The sequence below is a fragment of the Pinus tabuliformis genome, chromosome 2_1, assembly GCF_031772625.1.
Source record: "Pinus tabuliformis cultivar Carrire ecotype Pingquan chromosome 2_1, CPIR1, whole genome shotgun sequence".
Taxonomy (NCBI): domain Eukaryota; kingdom Viridiplantae; phylum Streptophyta; class Pinopsida; order Pinales; family Pinaceae; genus Pinus; species Pinus tabuliformis.
Genome location: NC_142299.1, coordinates 310,243,487 through 310,263,902, shown reverse-complemented (window position 1 = coordinate 310,263,902; position 20,416 = coordinate 310,243,487). Strand labels below are relative to the sequence as shown.

The 20,416-nt window shown below is 34.6% G+C and overlaps 2 pseudogenes across 1 annotated transcript; one reads left to right on the top strand and one right to left on the bottom strand.

Moving 5' to 3' along the window:
- Nucleotides 1-7,129: 7,129 nt before the first annotated feature.
- On the bottom strand, nucleotides 7,130-9,357 carry LOC149200085 (uncharacterized; annotated as a pseudogene).
- Nucleotides 9,358-10,929: 1,572 nt separating this feature from the next.
- On the top strand, nucleotides 10,930-13,241 carry LOC149200084 (protein LATERAL BRANCHING OXIDOREDUCTASE 1-like; annotated as a pseudogene). The gene is made up of 4 exons (XR_016253332.1): nucleotides 10,930-11,300; nucleotides 12,012-12,258; nucleotides 12,376-12,706; nucleotides 12,830-13,241. The product of XR_016253332.1 is annotated as a protein LATERAL BRANCHING OXIDOREDUCTASE 1-like (transcript).
- Nucleotides 13,242-20,416: the final 7,175 nt, after the last annotated feature.

Sequence of the window (20,416 nt, the reverse complement as noted above, 5' to 3'; positions counted from 1 at the left end):
TTAGAGTGGCTCGTCAGCCACAAATTTCCTAGGGATTTGGGATTATTCCAATTCTAATAAGTTCCTCCATGATAAGTTCCTTGTTATTATTTATAACATTCATTTATATATAAGAAAATTTTACTTAGCAAAATGGTCAATTTTACGATAAGATGAAAAATGTACACAATGCAACCAATTTCAAAATAGGACACCTTCGGTGTAAATATATAAAATTATTATATACTAGTGTTTTGAGAATTTATCAACTTTGATTTCACTTTGAACCTCATGAGAATTAATTATTATCGTGGCAATGTTCATTTTCTTATAACATTGGTCAAGACAGAAAAATAATTATGGTTTTCAACCTGGGTTGATCACCTCATACCTTAGCTTCATTTTCCCGTCTAACTCCTTATCGTCCCACAACTTATCCTTAGATTTGTAATTTGTGATTACATTTAAAAGTAATAAATAATTTTAATCATTTGAAAAATGTTAAAATTTATTGTATTTACATTTTATTTTTTTTATTTATCTGAGTAGTCAAGATATGATACTAAAGATTTGAATAACTAAAATGATTTTGAGTAGATTAGCTCAGTTATATAAATTAAATGACTAATAAAATTCAATAACATCAATTCATGACAAACATCAAAACACTTAATGATGAGTTTAAAAAGTAGCGAAAATTAACAAAATTATTATTGTTATTATTTATTAAAAAATTAATATATGAGTTAAACATATAAATTTGAAAAATGATGTAACAAGATTCTTAACCATAGAGAATTAACCCACTTTATCATAAAGATTCCTATTTTGTAAATAGACTTTGTTACGATACAATACCCAATATTATGACAAATATCAAAACTACATATCCAAAAATTCTAACTTATTTCATAGTCAAAATATTTTATATAGAATATAATTTAATTTAATTTTATAGCATTTTTTAATTAATTTGAAAAGGAAAAACATACATAACAACTTTTAAAATAAATCTCAACTCTCTATATTAATTACTATTAAAAATGTTTTATAAATATTCTATTAAAGATAAATTGATACAATAATTTTATTAATTATTAATAACTAAATTACAATTTTAGAATTCCAATTATAAAATAAAAACATTTATCTATATAATTATAAAATATTAAAAAAAAATTCATTAAAACTTTAAAATTGAATTCTACCGAAATTTACAAACAAACACTGTTTTTATTTAAAAATAAAAAACAAACAATAACATTTCACGGCTTTATTAAAAACTTAGAATTGAAGCCCTTGTTAATCAGCGGTCTCCTGCAGAATATAATAGGAACCATAACTAGGGGAGAAGATAATAAGTTTGATAAAAATTAGAGAATGAAATTTAGAATTTTTTAATTTCATGTTGAGAATTTTGTTTTGTATTTTTTTTAGAGAGAGTTTCTTGTGTTAAATGTTTGGATTTATGGTAATCCTTTCATAGGAGTTTCCTTAGTGTTGAATGTCTAGACTTATGGATAAGCTTTATTTCAATTATAGCCTTTTGGAACTCATTTATATAGTATGCCCGGGCTCTCCTCTTTATTTTTATTTACATAGACACATTTGTGTTCAAAAAACCCTTCTTATTTGGAAAACCCATTTTGTACTCTGTAAATTGTAACATGTGGAATTTATTGATTATCCTTATGCCACCTAGAGACATGGATCTCAAACTAATCAATTACAGTGCCTCAAACTAATCAAGTACAGTACCTTAGTGAGATCGTGAAAAACAAATTACTCTCAGTAACTTTTTTACCATAGTTTTTTAGCTTTGAATATTTGGATTTATGGGTAAGTTTTGTCTCAATATAATATTATGAGCCAATACCATGGATTACTATAATACCACATGCTCAAAAAATCATAACTCACATCTATAACATTTTTTTAATTAATGAATTTAATTAAAAGAGGAAAATGACATAATTACTTTTAAGATAAATTTTGTGATTACTACTAAGAATATTCTAAAATATTTCATGTGGGTTAAATGTTTACCATCCACCTAATAATTATCAATGATTAAATTAAAATCCTAAAAACTCTATGTAAATGTTTCATAATAATTTAATTTATAAATAGATATAAAAATTTTAAATTTATTATTAATATATATTTAATATTTCAATATTTTTTTTGGTTGATAATATTAAATTTTATATATATCTATATACATAAAACTTTAAATTTAATATAAAAAATGTCATTATTTTATAATATTTATTCTTGATATTCATATTATTATATTTTATGAATAAAAAGTTTATTCATAAAAAAAAATTATTGTAATTTTGTGGACTTTAGAAAAGTTTTCAATAGGAGAGGCTTGAAGAGACCATGGTTCCTCGTGAATTGAGGCATTGTTGTGAATCTATTGATGTGATTTGTCTCTACGAGACTCTCATTGCCAAGCTTAAGACTAAAGAAAGGTGGTCTAAATATATTAAATGTAATATCAGATTTAAGCATCGAACTTGTTGATATTATCATTACTCTTCTCCATGCTGATAATATCACACTTCTTACAAAATGCCACGATAACCTAAAAAAACAACTTAAGCAACTTAAAACTCTTCATGTCTACTACTCCACAATAAATATCACAATTAAATATTATTTTTTACTTATATAATTATATTACAATATTATGAATTTATTAAAAAAGTCAATCCAAAAATTTTTAAATTATTATAAATCTATAATATACATAGTTATTATCATCTTATAAAAATTACTCGTACCATTATATATTATCATAATCCAATTAAAAAACAAATTCTTAAAATATTTAAATTATTACCATTTCTAATATTATATTTATGGTATGATATTATTATAATTTCATTAAAAAATTACAAATATATGATTTAAATTATTATAATATTCACTTTTATTTATCCAATTATACTTATATAAATTTATATAGGTCTTTTTATCATTAATTTCATTAATAACATTAAAAATATTGTTACTTCTAACTTCAAAGAAAAAATGTGGTCTGAGAAAGATTTAGCAGCTAAAAGAAAATTGATATATTATGAGGTCATCAACTCTACCCTAAAAGATCAAAAGTATCTCTCTGCTTTAACTAGCTCAAAGAAGAAAATTAATATAGCCAAGATTAGAATTAACTCTCATGAGCTCCATATTGAAACGGGTAGATGGGCAGTTCCTAAAACACCATGGATGGAAAGGATCTGCTATCTTTGTGAGAGTATTCCTCTTAGAGTGCCCCACATACAACCACATTAGATCTCAGTTTCATAGTCTTTTTTGCAACATTGACCTTCCTAGTCTTTTATGGTGCCAAGATTATAGTGAGCTCGGGAGGCTTCGCTCCAAGCTTTTTGAACATAAGAATAAAATCTTAAATCAAGCTAAATAATTTGTTGACCAAAGATTGGTCTCAATAGACGTTAACCACCACCACCACCATCATCATCAAAAAAATACCAATTCATAAAAGGTTTAAATGAATATCATTTTGTAATATTATTTTACATTATATAATTACATTAAGATAATTTTATTAAAAATACTAAAATATTGAAAACATTTATATAAGTGTGTCTTAGTTTATATAATGCAATGTATTGTCAGAATTTGATTTATCTCCAATAAAATTATTGGAGAAAACATAATATTATTTATTTGTGAACAGAGACGGAGCGCTCTACAGTTCTGGCCAAACTTGTACTTTCGCCTATGCCCTGAGAAACGACGTGAACAAAACAATAACGTCCATCAAAAACCAAATACATTTACGTGTTAAACATCCACTAAGTCCAAGAACCAAATGCAAATGCCAAATACATTGAGCTCTTCAACATCACTAAGTCACTGCAGTTGTAAGCGATAAATCAAACGGGGCCCACAAGTTTACTTACATCCGATGTCAGTCCAATTGGAATCTATACATATATATATACCCCGACTAAAACGTAAATAGGGTTTAATGAAAATAATAATTTCAATCAAGAAATTACTTTTTTTTGTTTTGAACTTTCTAATTATTTTTTTCAAATCTACGTGGCATTTGAGAAGCTACATGTTCCAACAAAAATGGGTTGAGAATATATATGTATGTAGGTGTGTATTTTAAGAAAATATTATATATAAAATATTTTAAAAATTCAAAGTTGATAATAAAAAAAAAAAAACAAAAAACTTTTTATTATAAAATATTAGATATTAAATAAGATTTTTATTTATAGATTACATGTTTCCAATAACATAATTATGAATGAATATTTCAAAAATATTTTTATGTTTAAATTACACTGCATTAAATAAATTTATAAGTTACTTTCGATTGGGGTGGGTGCCGGAGGTAGCCGAGGACGCGGTCAGAGATGGTAGTTATGTTATGTAAGGGAAGGATACTAGCCACCGCCCCCCACACGTTCATGGCGATGGGTGTGGTGGCCTCCCGCATGTTACCTGACAGAAGACATGGGAGAAGTGGCAGGCAGGGCTAGGGCAGAGAAGGAGGTGAGGCAGTTAAGGCAAGACCGGTGATGCAACAGAGCAAGGTGGAATGGGATTATGAAAGAAGTCGAGATAAAGAGAGGAGTATAGTCGAAATTATGGGAGGAGGGAGGAGTGAGGCAGAAGACTATAGAGCTACCAACAACGACCTCTGCGAACCATTTCCGAGTATGTTTCCTGGCCTTACAAGCTCATTACTATGGTTACTTTGTTAATTCATGGCTAGGGAGTGCAGGAGATGACAGGGGAGGGAAATTGGGGGGAAGGTTGGGGAGACCAGCGTAAGCTCAGGGGGATGGTGATCGCGTTTGGGCGAGAGCCGGGAGAGAAAACCGGGGCTAGGACCTTGAGAAACCTCCTGTGAGTGAACGAGATAGTTGGTATACCAAAGAGGGTGGGGAGGTTGCGACTAAGCATACGCAATGGCCATGGGAAGACCAAAAAAGAGAGGCAACCCTTTTCAGCAGAGATGTGAGGCAGCAACACTGGGCAGAGGGGTTTGGGAAGGAAATGCAAGTGGGAGTGAACGTAACCTAGCTCAATGGGCTGGCGGTAAGAGCCGTAAGCATAAATTGGGCATGGGTGTTTTGAGAAGAATTTGTTTACAGCCTGTTGGTGATTTATTTTTGGCAAACATCAAGTCACTCAGAGTTAGCACTACATGTAGAACTTATTAGTCCAGTTTGATCCTTTTTCCCTCATGTTTAAGTGAGAAAATAAGGTCCTACAAAGAAATCATATCGTAAAAAGTGTCTAGAGAGGACCATATAGAACCATTATAGATCCAACAACCAATGTAGATAAAATTCCTTCCTCCCCCCACCCAAATTGACCTGATAAGACCTTCATTTAGCAATCCCAGCATGCAAAAGGAGAGTCCTACCTAAGGTCACAAGTATTGTCTTCTTTCCTATTTGTTACTAACCATTCTTTGGCTAATCTGAATTCTTCTACTTGCAATATTGTAAGATTAACATCCAGAAAAATATTTTTGGGTAGTGAAGCAGGTTTCTTCTTGGAATTTCCCTCTGACGAGGAGAACCAACTCATGTGGGTAGAGTCTATTTCTATTCAACCCCTTTCTAGGTTGATGTTTCAAATCAATGATGTCATGGATGAAAGAAAATCTACAGAGGATTTGAAAAAAGAGAGGGAAGGTCATAGACTCTTAAGATTCAATTACTTAGCGCATTGGATCCACTCTTTTGTATACTTGGCTTACACAACAACCTACACAATCAGGGGAACCTTCTTCAACTCTACCATTTGGACCCAGGATTTAAGGTCATCAACTTGTTTATGTATGAATTGTTGACGGGCCACTGCCTCATTTTTCCAATTTTCCTACTATGAAATAACTTAGGCTGCCTATATTTGACATCAGCCTCCTCATTATGGAGGTTTCCCATTCCTTAGCCTGTCACAACCTCTTTAATGCAAACTTGTTTTGTACCACAGTCTCCACAATTGGGGGAGCCTTCTTCACTCTACCACTTGGACCCAGGGTTAATGCTCATCAACTTGTTTATGTAGGAATTGGTGATGGGTTGCTGCCTCATTTTTCCAATTTTTTTCTTCAAAATATATTAGGTTGCTTATCTTTGATAGCAGCCTTCTCTTTATGGAGGTTTTCCATTCCTTAAGGGTGGCTTGGAGGTGTCATTTTATAAATGTTTTATTTGTTGATTGAGTTGTTGGTTTCCAACTTCGATTTCTCAAGCTTGTTCTCCAGTCTGATTTTCTTGTTCCTCTTGAGTTTATTGACTTGCTTCATGAGGGTCTTGATCCCATAGTGGCACTTGCTCTGTTAGGTTAAACACCAAAGGAGTGGTATATGTGATACATATTTTTTGTATCATTTTTGTTTTGAATTTTTGCATGTATTAGTGTCAAATCTAGTTGAGTTTGTTGATACACAGGTCCTTGATATTCACTTTGCACTAGTTTCAATATCTTTTAGTTTTTGACCTTAAAGATGAGGCCTGCGGTTGTATGAGATGCACTAGGTACACACTATATTTCCATGTACCATTTTGATTCCGCATGTGTTGATTCTACAAAGTCTTGTTTCATTTGTTGATATATAGGCCCTAGACATTTACCTAACATTCTTTGCAAGTGCTATACCTTGCACTTTTTGTTTGATATTATTTGAAGTTGATGCCTATGGTGTATCAGATGCATAAAATTGAAGTGTGTCATTTCTCTTCACATCTCAGATCTTCTATTTCCTTTTTTCAGAAACTTGTACACATTTCCACATTTTGTGCAACTTAGCTTTTCAACAATCTTTGTTTGCATGTGAAGCTCTGTCCTTCAAGTTAATTGATGGCATGCCAATTTTTGTTTGTATTGTCACATGCCTGAAGGTCAATGAATGCACTTTAGAATTTGGCGATCTGTTTTGGTTCTATATCACTGTTAAACTTTTATATGAACATTATTTGTGTTTAATAGGTAAGTGATGGTTTTCCTGATATAAGTTGTTGCATGAAGGATCATGAAGATGATGACCAAGTGTTCCAAAATAAACACTCGGAGATAAACTAGATTATATTATGTAATAAAACCACAGACGAAAAGTTGCTAGCAAACCAAAAATGTATTCAGATGAGACAACACAGATTTAGGGAGAATAACAAAGACAAATAATTCATTAACCAACTGTCCCTGCAACAAATACAAAGGATAAACTTTGCCCATGAGGAGCATCTTGTCTCACCCAATCTCCCATCTGTTACTTTGCATCTAGCTTCCTTTTATACACTCCATGCCTCTATGTTGGGTACATTGCAAGAAACTTTCCAGATTACTTACAAGGAACTTTCTAGATTACTCCCTGACAGGACATACAACTACCCATTAAAACGTTTCCTAAAATGTTAAAACAACAGATTTATTGATATCGGTATCTTCAATGCTCCCCCATAATACATTAAATCCACAGCATAATTATGAGTCTTTCTTGAGTACAAAAACTCAGCGTCCAAAGTTCCCTCACAAGTGGACATCACCTACAGAGGCTGATTGTAGCCATTCATGTACAGAGCATTGTCTTGGCATCTCAAAGCCAACAAATTGAACCACTAGAAACAGAACTGGATATGCTTAGAACTGTTTTGATGAGTGGGGTGCTCCATTGTCGAGAACTGGCCTTGGTTTTCATAGCACTCAAATCAGTGAAGTCTTGAAACTATACCAGAACATAGAAAAGAGTTGCTGGCCACCATAAGCAAGTAACCAGAAGGGTAATGCATCACACAAGCACAACCAACCTCATATGCCTTCAGAAAAATAGTGAGCAGAGGTTACATCCTGTCCATACCAACCAACACATTTGTCTCCTTTACATAAGAAATCATGGTGTTGTCCATGCTTTTGATGCCTTCCTCATGTCATTTGTGCTGTAGATGATCCCTCCTCTTGTCAATTAATGACCTGAACCACTAACTTGACACTGCTTCATTGTGCACTATGACACTTTTATCTAACTTCTTCGGAAAATGAGGAAAAAGGGCCATTCTACAGCCTAGGTAGACTATTCAATTCTGTGAGAGGAATTTGGTGCACATTAATTTTCACATACTGGCTAGGAAGGATGACCACGGAAAAATGCAAGGGCGCCAACCAGTGGAGCATTGATGTAAGTAGTAGGCTCAGACTGCCTGAAGTATGTCCGGGCATCTGAATATTGATCTCTGGTGTGAAGAAAATTGCACAGAGGGGAAAATAGTTCCCACAACTAACCTTGTCAATTATGCCTCCTCCACAGGAATGTATTCACATTGACCTCCCTGTACTCAGGCTGATCCAACCTTCCTCAACAGCACTGTATTCACATTGACCTTCCTGTACCCAGGCCAATCTAATATCCACACTGTCGAGGCCGCTGCAATCAATTCTGGAACCATGGACCTGTATTTGCCCATGAAGATCTACTCCAGCAAAACAAGGGAACCATGGTTTCTTCGAGTCTCAAGATCCACCATTTATTACTGTTTCTATTGTAATCAATGCCCCTTCTAAATGTTAAACCCCATCACATAACGTAACTTATCTTATCAATTATCCTTCCCCTGCACTAATCCATCCCTGATCGCTTTCTTCCCGTTCTCACTGGTATGAAGATCCACAGTCCCGGTATTATCACTTCTCCTTATTCAAATGTTTTCCCAACATTGGCAGCAGATACCAACAGGAACATGTGAAGAAAATTGCACAGAGCCGGCCGAGGAAAACCAAACAAAGCAGCGTGGTGATCATAGCAGCTACATCCACTCTGGTATTGTGAGTCATGGCCGGTCTGGTCCTCCTGTAGAAGCTATACTCTCTCGTGGGTCTGGCGGGCCGACTATCCATGGACACATACCTTCTGAATTTTTTAACTTTAGATTGATGATGAAGACGCTTGTGCTCATGATTGCTGATGTTCGGCTTCACAACCCTAGGAGAAGCTGTAACGGAGATCAGGGTTCGCTGAACATGAGCTCTCGCAGGGCTGCTAGGCGCACTGATAGCAAGGACTAGTCTTGGGATTCTTCTGCTGAATTTATCAATGTCTTTTTGTTCTGCAACTGCCTCGACGCGCCCTTCTGCAACTGCCTCGACGCGCAACTGGCTCTTCTGCTTCGCCTTCCACCGATAACTTTCCACAACGCATTGATCTTTTCTCTGTTACATACACACTGAATATACACCCAGATATTGATCGATCCTGTAACAAAAAATTCGAAAACCCAACTCAAAAAACTACTGAATTCCCCTGTTCCCAGCCTTAATCGGCATCTGAAAGCTTCTGCAGCCCGCTATAATTTCGTTCATGCCAGAATTGGGAGTGACCATTTCGAATCGGCGATTCTACTCCCCGCGTGAATTCCAGCTCATCCCCGATCGGTCAGGGATGTCAGGCGCTCTAACTGCATCCTGTTTTTTTGTCAGGGCGGTCAGGGAAGGTGGCGGAGAAAGAGGGTGGTGGAGCTGAGAGATGGTGGCGGAGGAGGGAGAGATTTCCGGTAGCCGGAGCCGGACGATTTTCCGGCCGGTGCCGGAAAAAGGGCCATTCTACCACCTAACTAATTGGATTATTCATCCCCCTGTCACGCTCCCCATTTCCCACGCTCGCCACTGAACGCTGTCATTTGCTTTGCAGTTGAGAGAAGAGTGTATGGTTAAATATTAAACATTTAGAGAGTCGCTGCTGTGCAGTTTTCATTCCTATCAAAATCATCTCGCTGTTCAATAAAGGGAATCTTTTACAGATTTGACCTGTTTTTGATTCAGGATCCTCTCACTGATTGCAGTTCAGATGATGGTACATAGTTTCACTGACTACGTACATCAACTACTTCATTTGTGATTGTAAAAATGTTTTCGAGTTTTTAATTTGCTCCTTATCACTGGGATGGACACTCGCCACTTATAATTGGTTGTTAAAGAACTATCATGGTTGTCCCGTCAATCCAATATTGACTGAACAATTTAGCGAACAAAATTCTCCCCTCGACCTTAAAAATAAAGGTTGAAAGTGTTGGGTCTCAAGACACCACATATCTCCACAAATGGTATGATATTGTCCAATTTGGGCCTAAGCCCTTATGGGTTTGCTTTTGGGTTTTACCCCAAAAGGCCTCATACCAATGGAGATAAATGTTCGTCCTTATATACCCATGATCCTTCCCACTTCTACCACTTCTAATCAATGTGGGACTTTGTTCGTATACCCAACAATCCTCCCCTCGAACAAAGGACCATCGAGCCTCCCCTCAAACCATCCGCAGGATTCTCCCCTCTCTACCAACCAGGATTCTCCACTCCAATGCGTTGGTGGACACGCCTTACATGGTAGCACCACCTGTCTCGAGAGCTTGCTCCATCCCAGGTCAACTCCTCTTCACCGTGTTGGTAGGCAAGACACGTCCATGAAGAATCCGGAGCACACCGCCTGTTTAACCGAGCTCATCCATAGGCTTACGGGGGCTCACCATCTTTGTTTCGACATTCCGAGGATTCATCCACTTTTAACCGAGCTCATCCATAGGCTTACGGGGGCTCACCATCTTTGTTTCGACATTCCGAGGATTCATCCACTTGGGTAACCTCTCATCCACTTGGGTAACCTCGAACTTGGCTCTGATACCACTTGTTGGGTCTCAAGACACCACATATCTCCACAAATGGTATGATATTGTCCAATTTGGGCCTAAGCCCTTATGGGTTTGTTTTTGGGTTTTACCCCAAAAGGCCTCATACCAATGGAGATAAATGTTCGTCCTTATATACCCATGATCCTTCCCACTTCTACCACTTCTAATCAATGTGGGACTTTGTTCGTATACCCAACAGAAAGTAGTTAATTTCATTGATGGTAAAGCCAAACTTGTGCACGCAAAAACCTCTTCGCCCCTATATATATATAGATCCACAACTCATCTCGTCCACAATTAGATCTACTTTGTCTGGGATAAGCATTCAAGGGTTCTTCCTCTGCTGTAATGGCTGCTGCAAGTGCAAACTCTTTCGTGAACCCAAACTGGGGCAAAGTGATTCCCGTGGAGAGTGTGCAGGAGCTTGTCAAGAATCATGCCCACTCACATGAAGCTGTTCCCGGCCGATACATCACGTCTCAGGAAGAGAGACCCACCACGTCCTCATTACTGGTCTCTCTTCAAACTGCAATTCCTGTCATCGACATGAAGAAGTTGAGCAACTTACCTGGACAAGATTATCAGAGACAACAAGAAATGGTGAGGCTTTCCATGGCCTGCCAAGATTGGGGTTTCTTCCAGGTATGCTATTGCCATAAACAAACCAGGTTGTACTTTGCCAGTGGGGAGATCTTATTAATCTGGGTCATATTTATTTGGATGGTAGATTTTTATGCTATTGTCATAAACAAACCAGGTTGTACTTTGCCAGTGGGGAGATCTTATTAATCTGGGTCATATTTATTTGGATTGTAGATTTTTATGCTATTGTCATAAACAAACCAGGTTGTACTTTGCCAGTGGGGAGATCTTATTAATCTGGGTCATATTTATTTGGATCGTAGATTTTTGAATATTTTAGAAATTTGATTAATAAAAATTAAGTTAAGTGTTTGACATGGCTCCTATTCATCTTAAATCAAATGGCTGGAGGCGTCATTTCTACAATAAGAATATGAAAGCAAGTCCATCACCAACTCCGGCTTCTGGAATTTTGGTGTTTCCAATGGTTTGCTAGTAATCCTACCAATGTATAATTACTAGTTCTTAATTATAAAAAAATGTTATAGCGCCAGTAATCCTACCAGTGTATAATTACTAATTTTTAATTATCAGAAAATGTTATAGCATTATATTTATAGAGATTGATCACAGGTTTTACTAGATCTCTGCTAGTTATTAGTTAGAATAAATCTATGCTAGTTATTAGTTAGGATGCCACTTCTAAATACCAGAGAATTATATTTGTATTAATTTTCCTGGATGATTGCTGCTAATGCAATGATTTCTCAGATTGTGAACCATGGGATTCCTCATTCTTTAATTGATGAGATAAAGGGTGTAGCTAAAGAGTTCTTTAACCTTCCATTACAAGAAAAACAGAAATATGCTCCCCAAGAAGGAGATGTTCAGGGATATGGTAAGACGTTCGTGATAGCTGAGGATCAAACGTTGGATTGGGGTGACTTGCTTGCTTTGGCACTTATGCCTGATAGCCTGAAAAATCTCACCCTCTGGCCACCGTCCCCACAAATTTCAGGTAACTAAAATTATAATTATAATCGGACTGATGGGTATTGTCAGCACATTAATGTATTATTAGTATTGATCAGAGTGATGGGTATTGTTATAAAGAGCTTAATTGGTTGATGGGCAGGGATGGTGTTGAGAGGTATGCAATAGCGGTGGAGAGAGTCGCTCAAGAGCTGCTGAGTTTATTCGCTGAAAATTTGAATCTGGAGGCTACTGATTATTTCAAGGAAAAGTTTGGGTCAGAGCCCATGAATTTGATGCGCATGAACTTGTACCCTCCTTGCCCTACACCAGAGCTTGTTCTGGGTTTGAGTCCTCACTCTGATGGAGGGGGGCTAACATTGCTCCTGCAGGATGACGAAACAGTAGGCTTGCATGTCCGGAAAGATAATCAATGGATTCCTGTGCAACCCATTCCATATGGCCTTGTTGTAAACGTTGGAGACTTGCTAGAGGTAATCATCTCAATACCTGGGGATTTGGGCATTCTGGATTGCTTAGATTTTGTTGTAGACATTAAAATAATTTTTGAAGGTTTATTCATGGTGCTACTCCCTTATTGTCCTTTGATTACGCAGGTAATGACAAATGGGAGATATAAAAGTGTGGAGCATCGCGCAGTCACAAATGCAGAGAGAGCCAGACATTCTATTGCGCTGTTTTACAATTCAGGTATGGATGCAGAGGTGGCTCCAGCATCGAAACTAGTGGATGAACAGCACCCGTGCTTGTACAGGAAGTTCAAACACGAAGAATACATTCGCTATTACTTGAAGAGAGAACTTAAAGGGAAACACCCGCTTGCAGACTTTGCCAAACTTGACATCAGCAATACTTAAGCTCAGCCGCTGTATTTTAAACAGATCAGGCTGTCCAATAATGTTGTCATATGCTGGTTTGTGTATGTTGTCATATGCTGGTTTGCTTTTCAAAATACCAGCTCAGTACGTTAAACTAATTTAAGAGTAAAACAAAATAATTAAGTTTCAAGTTTCTTTGTAATGGAGTTATTTTAAATCTTGCCCATTGCTTGTGCTTAAATCTTTTCCTTATTTGTTCATAAAAACATGGGAAGAAATTCCATTATATTCATGAGACTTCACCTGCATTCATCAGACAGCCATGGAGCCTCAATATCCACATTACTTAAATAAAACTAGGAAATCCCAACTACTTATATGGCATGAGTTTTGTTGAGCTACACAATTACTAAATCTACGAACTGCTATTATAATTATTAAGTTGAATTACTAGTCCACTAAGAATATGCAAATAGCAAACAACCAGTCCACCTAAACCCCTACTTAGATTTCTAATTATACATGAAACACTAGATAAAATACCAACCCAACTATCAATAAAGGACCACAACCCCTAACACTTTTCATTAAAGCCATTGATGTACCACCTATCATCATATTGTGAGAGATGAGGGTATTTCGAATTGTCCTAATCCAACTATCAATAAAGGACCACAACCCCCAACACTTTTCCTTAAAGCCATTGATGTACCCCCTATCATCATAATATGAGAGATGAGGGTATTTTAAATCCTCCTAACCCAACTATCAATAAAGGACCACAACTCCCAACACTTTTCCTTAAAGCCATTGATGTACCACCTATCATCATACTATGAGAGATGATGGTATTTTAAATCCTCCTAACCCAACTATCAATAAAGGACCACAACCCCCAACACTTTTCCTTAAAGCCATTGATGTACCACTTATCATCATACTATCAGAGATGAGGGTATTTTAAATCCTTCTAACCCAACTATCAATAAAGGATCACAACCCCCAACACTTTTCCTTAAAAGTGATTGATGTACCACCAATCATCATACTATGAGAGATGAGGGTATTTTAAATCCTCATAACCCAACTATCAATAAAAGACTACAACCCCCAACATTTTTCCTTAAATCTATTGATGTACCACTTATCATCATACTATGAGAGATCAGGGTATTTTAAATCCTCCTAACCCAACTATCAATAAAGGACCACAACCCCAACACTTTTCCTTAAAGCCATTGATGTACCACCTATCATCATACTACGAGAGATGAGGGTATTTTAAATCCTCCTAACCCAACTATCAATAAAGGACCACAATCCCCAACACTTTTCCTTAAAGCCATTGATGTACCACCTATCATCATACTAGGAGAGATGAGGGTATCTTAAATCCTTATCACTTTTTTTCCCTATTTTTGAGAAATGAGATGGGAAATCATGAATAATATGGTCATGTTCTTAGCATGTAATGCACGCATTAGACAAATTAAAGTACCTCATCTTTTATTGGTCGAGCCCATTGATGGTGCATAGAGAGATGAAGGGGGATCGTTCTATTTCAAATTGACTTACACACACCCTAAAATTAGTACAAAATGAATTACTTCAACCGTCATGAATAAGAGGAGCAAGTCCTAGCATGCATAAAAGATTTAGCATCATATGCTCTAGCAAAGATTATACAAGTTACAATTTGTAGAAGAGGTTACAAATTATGAGACAAGGGTAATATGAATTTTAATAGATTGGGTTGAAAGGATAACTTCGAGATAGTAAAATGGCACTCCATGCTCATTCAATAAATTTTTTGAGGACCAAAATCCTCCCAAAATGAGGACGTATGAGCTAGATTTGATGATTATATAAAGTTTCATCTATGTCTTACAGTAGAAAAATTGGAGGGATCAACTTGTAGAATCAAACTTATTAACATTGGGGTCTAAAAAATTCTAAGGACATTCTAAGACTTTAAATGAAATATTTGAGGAATAAAACTTTCTCACTTAAGCATGGGACCTTATGAATTTTTTTTACACATAGACACCTTTCCAACTATTGCAAAAATCATAAGGGAGAAGTAAGGAACAATCATAAGAATAAAATTTTGTCAAAACATAATGATAGTGAAAACAAAATTATCTCTTTAATAAATGCACTTGAGATAATAAATGCATTTGAAAAATACATTTCGAACCTACTTTAATGATTAGTTATGATTTTCCTTTTATAAGAACTTTACATAATTAATGTGGCCATTAGAATGCATCCCTTGATCTCATAACTAATTTCATCATTCCTTGGATACCATGCCTAATTTAATTATTACATAGGTATTTAGTTTTGGTGAAAATTTAATCTTATAAATTATCATATTTGCTAAAATCAAAATCTTTATATGATTTTAATAAAAATAAAATCTTATATCACATCATAGCAAAGATTTTTTATACATATGATTTGTTTTGAACAAACTCAACATTAACATTGAAAGTTTTCTGTTACAAAATAAAACAAAAGAATACATAAATATTGATTCTATATTTATACCAAAAGAAAATCACCTTAATGAGATTTTTTATCCATGCTCAACTCTTTAATTTGATGAGACTGAGTGTTTTGCATCTATTTCTTTTGTGTTAGTCATTCTCTTTGTAATAGAACTTTTACATTACAATCCTATACCATCAAGTTGAAATATGACATGAATTGGACAAGGCATTAATTTAGGTACTAGCTTAAATATATAAATTAAATGGTTTATAAATGTCTTTATTTTTAATTAATCAACTTATTTAGAAAAACAAAAAGGGCTTAATTACTTTTAACATAAATATCAGCCTTTGATTTATAACTACTATTAAGAATATTCTAAAATATTTCATAGAGATTGAATCTTTACCATTTACCTAACAATTATTAATAATTAAATTAAAATTCTAAAAATCTAACATAAATGCTTCATAATTATTTAATTTTGAAATAAATTTTAAAAATCAAAATTTATTATTAATATATAAATAAATTTATATTTCATAATTATTTAATTTTGAAATAAATTTTAAAAATCAAAATTTATTATTAATATATAAATAAATTTATATTTCAATATTTTATTGTTAAATAATTTCAAATTAAATAAATAAAAAATTATTTTCATTATTTTAAATTTATTAAAAAAATATATTAACCTTTTATAATATTTATTCCCTCTACTCATATTATTATACTATAATAGAGTATATTATTGTATTATTATAATATTTATTCCCTATGGGCATATTATTATATTTTTATAAAAAAATTAAATTATTATAATCTTATAATATTCTCTTTTACCTTTATAGATGATATCATATTATAATTTTGAAAAAGAAAATCCAATTCTTGTAATTTGTAAATTACTATAATATAATATTCCATTTTAGTATAATATTGTCATATTCCTCCTTTAAATTATTGTCATTTTATATATTTTCCTATATTCATATAATTATATGACATTATCATAATTTTATTAAAAAACACTAATTCATAAAATATTTAAATTTTATAATATTTTTTTTTACATATATATAATAATAATACTATTATATATATTTATCAATTAGGTTTCTATCAAGTACAATACATTAGTCATAATGCCAATAATCTTTCTGTAAGTGTCAACTCAATTGGGTGCTCCTTGTGCTTAACTATCATAGGAAGCTCCTCTACCAAATCATGTGTGCCTTAAAATCCTCTCGTGTAATGGTTTTATAGTTAGCTGACTATTTGCCATGGAGAATGAAGAATGCAAAGAACTCAAATCCATACCAAGTTTCTCACCCTACAACTTCAATTCTTGGAGGGCCATCTGAGTGCTCTTAAGGGACTCTTAGGAAATCTCAAGCTCATGAGTAAGTCTGTAAACTTCCTCCTATTTCCCTACTAGCACATCATGATATTCCTCAACAAGCACAAGTATGTTATCTCTCCGAAAGGAGGTGTAGGTAGTTGGATTTCATCTCTACCAATGCCTTCCTAAGAGTTTGAAAATCTGCAAGTGAAGGCTCTCCTCCCAAACCATCACGTGTCACTACACTTCTCCAACAATAATCTACCACCATTGCCTATGTATCATCAAAATGCCTCAAGGAAGCAACAATCATGTCTTCACCTACCTTCAACTTTCTTGCCAAATGATGGGACTCATGGAGACCATCACCATGCTTCCCAAATTCATCCTCCTCTATGTATCCCTCCATGCCTAACTCTTGATAAATTGTATCAGCATCCAAATCTTTGTTATGATTAGGTGCTAACTCATCTGAATCATAGTTACTAGTGTTATCAACCCGATAGGATGGTTATAATGGAGTGCTAAAAGTTTTTTTTTTCAACCTCATTGCACACATCCTCAACATGAACCAATGCATGCACATCCAAGAAGTCGTTCATTTCTTCATATTTGATCTCATCTCTTTTCTTCCCAATTGATAAGGGTGGTATAAACCATTTAGGATGCTTTAATAATGTTGTTAAATTCCTTTGATATCCTCGCATAACCTGCAAAAGTTCCTTTATTAGTTCTTGACTTTTCCTCATCTTTCAAGGATGGAGTGGGTTATTTTCCTTGGTGAATTTGGAAATCATCAATTCATAGTCAAAAGATTCCCCTCAAACCCACCAACTATCCAATAACATGCTATGATTCCATTATAGCGTTCCCAAACTAAAATTCAAGAAAGGTTATAATATTCCAAACAACTTCAATCAAATGTTTCCAAAAATATTTGAAAATTTCTTTGCAACTTTCTACAAACATTTTTTGTCCATATTCTCGAAAATACTTTCAATAGATAACACAAAACTTTTTTTAAACAACTTGATAGCAAACTTTGAAGAAAAACTTCAGTGAATAACTGAGGCAAAAATATGTTTTTTAATTGAGAGAAAAATTTATTGTTTATAATGCCATTTAAGGCTAACACTTAGAACAAGCTCCATACTAATAGGGATTATAAACTTTAATGTTGATGACTTGGTAATTACTCTTTTATGCTCAAGGTCAATTCGACCTCTTGGAGAGTAAATTTTGTTGTCCTAAAATAGGCTACTACAAGGTTCCTTTTCCAAAGATAATTCAGTTTGGTCTAAATGTGAAAGGAATGCAACCTCAAGATAATTATAAGACCACTGGAGTTATATAAACTTCTCATCTAAATCTTAGTTGTAAATGCATGAAAAAGAGGTCCTTCTCCTTTGGAAAACATGACCTATTTAGGTGAATGATGCTTCAAACTTTGGTACATGGAACTTGGTCACAAATATTAAAGAACATGGCCCTTCCTCTGACAAAACAACCTCTGGAATATTCTTAGATAATTTCTACACAATTTTTGGTGCATAAGGATCTACTCACCCTATGGAAAATTATGGTGTTGGTGGCTTATGAAATTTGGCCTCCTCTCACAAATGGTTTGGCATTCTTCCTTATAGACTCTTGGTCACAAGATAAATGAAAGTCCTCGTCCTCCTTGGTATTTAAAATTCTGAAAGTGATTTCCAAAAATCTAAATGTTGTGATGCAAAGGATAAATTCAATTCAACCCTTGGAAATTTGAGAAGCTTAGTAACATAACAAAATACAATTCAACCCTCCTTGTGATCAAGAATTCGGCCCTTAGAAGATTGGACCAATAGTATGATATCTGGAAATTGGAACTTGGCACCAAGAAAAATAATAATCCAGTCCTATGTGATGACAAGAAATATAATTCAACCTCCTCTATAATAATCACTATAAGTGCTCTCTCAAATTCATCCTCCAATTCTGAGTGCAAACAACCAACTCAAACACATGTTTATGGACTGGAATCTTAAGGAAGAATGCTTGTATTGAGAACCTTGGCTTGAGCACTGAAGATCGACCTTCTTCACAAATGAACTTCGAACTCCCTCGAGACAATAAAATCCATGTTTCCCTGCAAAATCAAAGAGTAAAAGAATCCCTACAACAACTTGATTAAATCTTCAGAAACAAGCACTAGGAAAAGATACGACTAGGGTGGCAGTATTGTCCACCGAAGAAGCAGAAATGCTATCTAGGGTGGCAAGAGATCCAACAAAACTAGGGTGAGGATTTTGCTTGAAACCCTCAAGACTAACAATGAGAAATGATTAGATAGAGTGAATAGTAAAATGATCTACATCCTCCTTTTATAAGATGTCAAGGAGTTCTCCCCAAATATTCTAGACTCCTTCTTAATATTATTTTATTGGTGGGGGCCACTATCCACTAAGTGACTTTTTGCCGCCTTTTCTAATAAAATAATATTTTTCGCCCCTTTTCTAATAAAATACTATTTTCTGCCATTTTATAATAAAATATATTTTCTGCCAAGATAATATTTGCCTCTCTTTTCTAATAAAAATAATATCTGGCCCCTTTTAATTAATATCATCAAAATCAAACAAACTTCTTAGTAACTTCCACACTCACAAAATCAGGGACATTACAGGTGTTGAGTGGTGTTTCTACTACTAAAAATGAGGTTATGAATTTCCTTAGGTACTGTGTCACCCCAATGAAACTCCTAACTTTAGAAACATTAGTAGATACCGTCCATTTCATGATGGCCTCCATCTTGGTAGGATCTATCTTCAGCTCTCCTGCACCTATCAAATAGCCCAAATACACCAAATACTACTATCCAAACTCTTCTTGAGGTTTTCTAGTTGTTGGTGCTTCTGCATCAAATTTGATGTGTGTTCCTCCTAGAGAGCATTGTATACCAATATATCATCAAAATAGGAAATAACAAATGAATCTATAAAAGGGCACATTACATCATTCATTAATATCATAAACATAGATCGTGCATTACATAGGCCAAATGGCATGAATAACCAAACATACAAAAATTTCCTGGTTTTGAAGGTGGTCTTCCATGTATCTTCTTCTCTGACTCAAACCTGGTGGTATCCAAAATTTAAATTCCATCTTAGTGAAGTATTTTTCTTGTTGTAACTGATCCAATAGATCATCTTTCTTGGGAAGGGGGTACTTGTTCTTGAGCATGAACTTGTTCAATGCCTTGTAATCTATACACATTTCCCAATTCCCAACCTTCTTTGGCACAATGACGATGGGTGACCCACATGGTGATGTAATTGGTAAAATGATACCTTGTTCCAGTAGCTATTGCAATTGTTTCTTCACCTCACTTGCTTCTATAAAATTATTGTTTGTACAACCCAATGTTTGGCAATGGGGAGTTCGGAAACAACTAGATCTCATGCTCTACTTCTCTCGTAGATGGTAACCCTTTAGGTTCCTAGAACACGTACCTATATGAATGTAGCAACTCTTTGAGTTTTTGT